The sequence below is a fragment of the Oratosquilla oratoria genome, chromosome 27, assembly GCF_046742065.1.
Source record: "Oratosquilla oratoria isolate Oo_2021 chromosome 27, ASM4674206v1, whole genome shotgun sequence".
Lineage (NCBI taxonomy): Eukaryota > Metazoa > Arthropoda > Malacostraca > Stomatopoda > Squillidae > Oratosquilla > Oratosquilla oratoria.
In genome coordinates, this window is record NC_134803.1 from 51,232,166 (window position 1) to 51,238,565 (window position 6,400).

Genomic DNA, 6,400 nt, shown 5'->3' on the forward strand with positions numbered 1-6,400 from the left:
AAGGAGGAGAAGGAGGAAGAAGAGCCGGAGGAAAAGGAGAAAATGGGGAGTAGGAGGAGGAGCAGGAGGAGAATGTTAAACAAAGCGTCATTGTCCCGTAGATTGTTATGTCTCTAAGGTTAGACGTAAGGTACTCCTTGCATGCCAGGAATACATAATTAACTTCAGCTTATGACACACGCCCGTGAGCGCGCGCACGCACACACACACACATACATACACACACACACACACACACACACACACACACGCACACACACACATAAGCATACAACGTGTATGCGTATTTGCATATTTGGATTTACCTAATTAGATGAGCAAATGATCAAACCTGTCTGTGCATGCGTGTGTGTGTGTGTGTGTGTGTGTGTGTGTGTGTGTGTGTGTGTGTGTGTGTGTGTGTGTGTGTGTGTGTGTGTGTGTGTGTGTGTGTGTGTGTGTGTGCACGTACGCTTGCTTGAAAGTCCATGTACTCAGCCATGAAGGTGTGTAAGAAAACAGAAAACACACAAACAAACAAACAAACAGATAAATGAACGCGAGATTGATTAGCAATTACGAGGGGAGGTGGGAATGAAAGAGGAAGGAAGAAAGGGGGAGGGGAGGGGAATGGGGAGGGAGGAGGGGGGAGTGGGGGGAATGGGGGGGAGTATATGTACTGAAGTCCACTCACCCAGGCATTCCAGAGTGGGAGTGGGCGGGGTCACTTGGCCAAAATGACCCCCATTTCCTTCACATTTTGCCAAATTCTTGTTGACAACCCTCCTCCCTCTCCCACCTCCTCCCTCCCTCTCCCCCTCCCCCTCCCACTTCCCAAGGTCATCACAAATGCCTAGAGTTCTTCTCTAGCTGAATAGAATAATTTTGCGTCAGGCAGAATATAATATTTAAAGCACAACACAATCTCAAAGGCATTAGAGAGAGGGGAGAGAGAGAGAGAGAGAGAGAGAGAGAGAGAGAGAGAGAGAGAGAGAGAGAGAGAGAGAGAGAGAGAGAGAGAGAGAGAGAGAGAGAGAGAGAGAGAGAGAGAGAGAGAGAGAGAGAGAGAGAGAGAGAGAGAGAGAGAGAGAGAGAGAGACAGAGAGAGAGAGAAAGAGAGAGAGTTGGGTTTCATGATGGGGAGAAATGGAGAGGATTAGAAGATAAAATTAAAACAACAAAACACCAACAGATCAAGCAAGTGATCTGCAGTAATCATGTAACAAGCTTAGAAAAATTAAAAAAAATCGCAAGCAGTAAATATCAAGAAAAGACATAAAGAAGGAAATAAGCTAAGGTTTTATTTAACCTTGACCTAAATTCCTTTCATGAAGAATTGTTCTCTACTAGAAAATATACGACTTTAATGATCGGCAATGATCCGCCATGTTGGACTGATGAAGTGCGAGTCGACATGACGTCATCGTAAACATAGTGATCGAGAAACCTCATGACCTCCCAAGGGAACGCTATTAAAATGAATAAAAATTTCCGTAAAACCGACAAAATAAAAATAAAAATAACACCTGATACGAAAGGGATTAATTCCTATAAATGGGTAATTTCCTTTAGCTGAATAAAATCCTCTATCGAGATCAGGAAATATGCAAAAAAGAAGGATATCGAGATCGACTAGCGGGTGATTTTCTTTCCACTGTTGAATAAAATCGCCTGGCGCTAGCCAAAAGAAAACAAATGAAGTGAGGCAGGTGCAGACAAGCTAATAACAGAGCTGGAAAGATTAAACGCAGATATTAAGCGACAGGAGCGGGATTCCTGATCTTATTACATTACTATGATAACAAATCACCAACGATCACGCTCGGGCCTTGTCGTCGTCGTCATGGCTGTCAGGAGAATGTCGACAAAAATTCTGCCAAATTCTACTGCACGTCCCACAAAGAAGAGAAAGGAGAAATTATTTCATAAAAATATATTTACAATCATCAATTCGTTGTGGCCGTCAAGTGAAAAATGTGGACACAAATTCTGTCAGATTCGAATTTACGTCCCACACAGAAGAGAAAGGAGAAATGATATCATAAAAATATATCTACAATCATCAAGTACGAGTAAATAACATTCGTGACAGTCAACAAAGATTCTGCCAAATACAAATGAAAGTCCTACACAGAAGAGAAAGGAGAAATAATATCATAAAAATATATTTACAATCAAGTAAAAAATCACCGTGACCATCACAAGAAAAATGTGGACAAAAATTCTGTCAGATTCGAATGCATGTAGCACACACGAGAAAAACCAGGCAGAAGAGAAAGGAGAAATGATAACATAAAAAAGAATATATCTACAATCATCAAGTAAAGATTAAATCAGCGTTCTTGCTCTATTAACAATTCCAAGCTATATTTCTCTATCTTTTATTTATTTGACAAATTTATTCCTGTACTGTGACTTGCATTTATTGTTTATCTAGGCACATTTCTGTCTAATTTGTATCTCTTGACTTATTCAATACATCTATTTATCTATCTATTGATGTATTCACTTATCTATCTTTTTATTCATTCATTTATTTGCGTATTTACATATTTATTTGCACATCCATTTGTTTATTCATTTATTTATTTATATATCTATTGACTTACTCATTGATCATATACCTTATTCATCTATCTATATCCCTGCTATTTATTGATGTACATGTCTGTTTGTATATTAACTCACTTAATCACTTATTCATGCATCACCTACGTAAATATTTAAATTTTACGTACTTATTTATTTTCATAAGATTGTAGTGATGCAACGAAAAATATAAGGCAATTTAGGAATAACAAAATATTGTATTCATGCAAGTAAAGAATAAAGAAAATGAGAAAACGCGAAAAAGAAAAGAAAAGAAAAGAAATAAAAACTTAACAAAGAAAAGGGACGACGAAGAAAAGGAGAATGAAGATAAGAAATCACAAAAAAATCAGACTCACAAATGACGATCTGATTCTATTGTGCCCCAAGCAGTCAAATCAGGGAGGGAACGCAGCAAAAATTCGACATAGATCTTTCCTGTGACGTCAAAGAGCAACTATAGATTATAGCGAGGAAGTTATGCGTATGACAAATGTCCCTGGATGTCTGTGTGTGTGGGAAGATCCATGATAAACTATCTACCTCCATGGAAAATGTCGATAACAAATGTGGAGGAGGCACACAAAGAACATACAAATATATAGATAACGAGCAGACGATGGAATATCACTCGTGAAACAAAAGATAAACGCGAGACAAAACCACATTAAAGAATAAGAGCAGTAAAAGGAATGTCTAGCCGTGTTTATATGCGACGAAGACAAAAGGTGAAACAAAAGACGATCAATAGAACCGTGTGAGAACATAAACCCAAAACAAATGCCAAAGTAGTACAGGGAAGTCAAGAGAGTGTATAGATAAGAAAAAACAAAAGACGAAACGAAATACAAACAACAGAAACGAGAAAAAAAATAACCAAGGCAGTTCAGGGAGGAAACTCAAACTTGTGTTCATAGACGACAAAAACAAAGACCGAAACAAGACAAAAGACAAACGATAGAGTTGTGCAACAAAACAAACTAAACAAGAATCAAAGCATGACGTAGATGTGGGTCAAACGAGGACATTAGAACGAAGGAATGACTTCAAAAGAATGCAAAATTTCACATGTTTGTCTGTTACTATGTAAATTTCTCTCTTAGGGCTTGTAAACAACAAATAATCTAGGAATGAATGAAGGAGTATTGACCTGAATAGTTCCACTCCTTGATAGGTAATAGGGACTGTTTACCTCATTTGAGGTCCTTGATGTTGGAGGACAAAAGTGAAACAACAAAGATGAACAATGCCTCCTTGGCATACAAATTCTTTTGTAGGCACACGAAACCTCACGTAAATTATACATAAACACACATATTATATATATATATATATATATATATATATATTATATATATATATATATATATATATATATATATATATCCGGTATACACATATATATACATATATATATTTATATACATATATACATATACATATACATACACACACACACACACATATATATATATATATATATATATACATATGTATACATATATATATATATATATATACAGTATATATATATATACATATACATACATACATACATACATACATACATACCCGGTGTACATATATATACATATATATATATATTTATATGCATATATACATATACATATATATATATATATACATATATTGCAGTAATTCACAAGGCACACGTGAAAATAATATGCAGGAAAAAACCCACTGGGAAATAAGAAGCTTATTCCGAACGTTTTCGTCTATTTAAGACATTATCAAGGAATACACAGTTACAGAGACAAAGGTGGATATATATACATAAAGTGAAAGACAAGCTAGGAACATGGGAAGTACACACAAGATGCTTCACAATCAGGTAGATTGTGAAGCATGTATATGTAAACATCGGCTCTACCTGATTGTGAAGCATCTTGTGTGTACTTCCCATGTTCCTAGCTTGTCTTTTACTTTATGTATATATATCCACCTTTGTCTCTGTAACTGTGTATTCCTTGATAATGTCTTAAATAGACGAAAACGTTCGGACTAAGCTTCTTATTTCCCAGTGGGTTTTTTTCCTGCATATACATACATATACATACATATATATATATATATATATATAAATATATTTGTATATATATACATATACATATTCATACATATATATAAACATATTTACGCATGAAATACTTATATACATTTACATATACATATACAAATACATATATACAACCACCTACACTTAAGATACATATACATAAACAAATATATGTACACATTCACATACATATATATACAAAAATGCATGTACACATATACATATACAAATATGTGTACACAAACACATACACATATCTGCATGTATGAAATCCTCACGATCCTTCTGTATTCACGACTTCGTGGCTGATATACTCAACCCTCAGGCTCCAGTTAACTCCCCCCAGGGGATTATATCATGTACATTATGTACACATAAAGCACACAGGCTTTCGGCCATAAATAGTAAGATGCAGGAATGCGTGTGTACGTGCGTGTGCACACACGTATGCGTACGTCTGAGTGCGTGTGCGTGTTTGCTTGCGTCTTTGTGTACAATTGAGCGGGCATACCTACGTTTCTACGGTCACTGGCATAAGTAACGCCTTTTCTGGTAAACAGACGTATCTCTTATTATAGACTATTCGATGTATTTTTATACAATAGTTGTCATGCAGTAAAAGGGGTTTCTGTGTTTACGAGAAATATAATTGTATGAAAATGTATGAAATTGCAGCTTTAATATCTAAAGCGTATAATCAAGTTGAAATTTTACAGAAATTTTGGGACGGAATTTAATTGATTGTGTACACAAAGGTAACCCACACTAACCTATTACAGAGAGGGTCAAGTAATCCTCGATAAGCCTAAGCCTCAACGCAATCACAATTATACTACAGTCTAATACACCCTTGTTTGACCTTTGACCTAATTTAACCCTAACTGCAGGAGCGTCTACCAAACCTTCTTGTCATTTAACTATACCCTTAGTTTGGTATATTTACCATTATACTCAGTCACGGACATACAAAGAAAAAATAGTTAAATAAATAAACAATAAATAATTAAATAAATAAATAAATAAAAATAAATAAATGAATGAAAACAACAAACAAATAAATATACAAAAAATAAACAAACAAATGAATTAATAATAACTAAATAAACACAAATATATGAATAGAGTAATAAATGAATAAATAAATAAACAATAAATAATTAAATAAAAAATAAATAAATATATAGAAAACAGCAAACAAATAAACACACAAAAAATAAACAAACAAATAAATTAACAATAATTACCTAAACACATAAATAGATAAAAAATAGAGTAAGAAATGAATAAATAAATAAACAAATATATATAGAAGAGAACAGGAATATATCTGCACAGAATAGAAATTGATGAAGGAACAGAAAATATGTATTCCCCTCACATGCTGTAACAAGTGGCCAAGTGACAAGTCGAGCATAGGGTATGCCGAAATTGCTACTCAATTTTCAAGCGTAATATATCTACCCCCTACTTTGTAATTTACTTACACCCAAGGGCGTAATCAACCTACCCCCCACCGCCAAGAGTGTGATAAAACTACCCCCCCCCCTCTTTTTTTGTGGGGGGGTGATGGATTGGCCTTAGGAAGTGACCTTCACTGACCTGATAATACGATTTCATTCAGTTCGTGATGACCTAAGATGAAAGAACTAAACAAAAAATTTCAAAAATCTAGGCATTTCCACAAACAACACAAACTTCGCTGTTCAGAAAATAATTTATTTATTGAAATTATTTCCGACCCGGGGATGGGGGGAG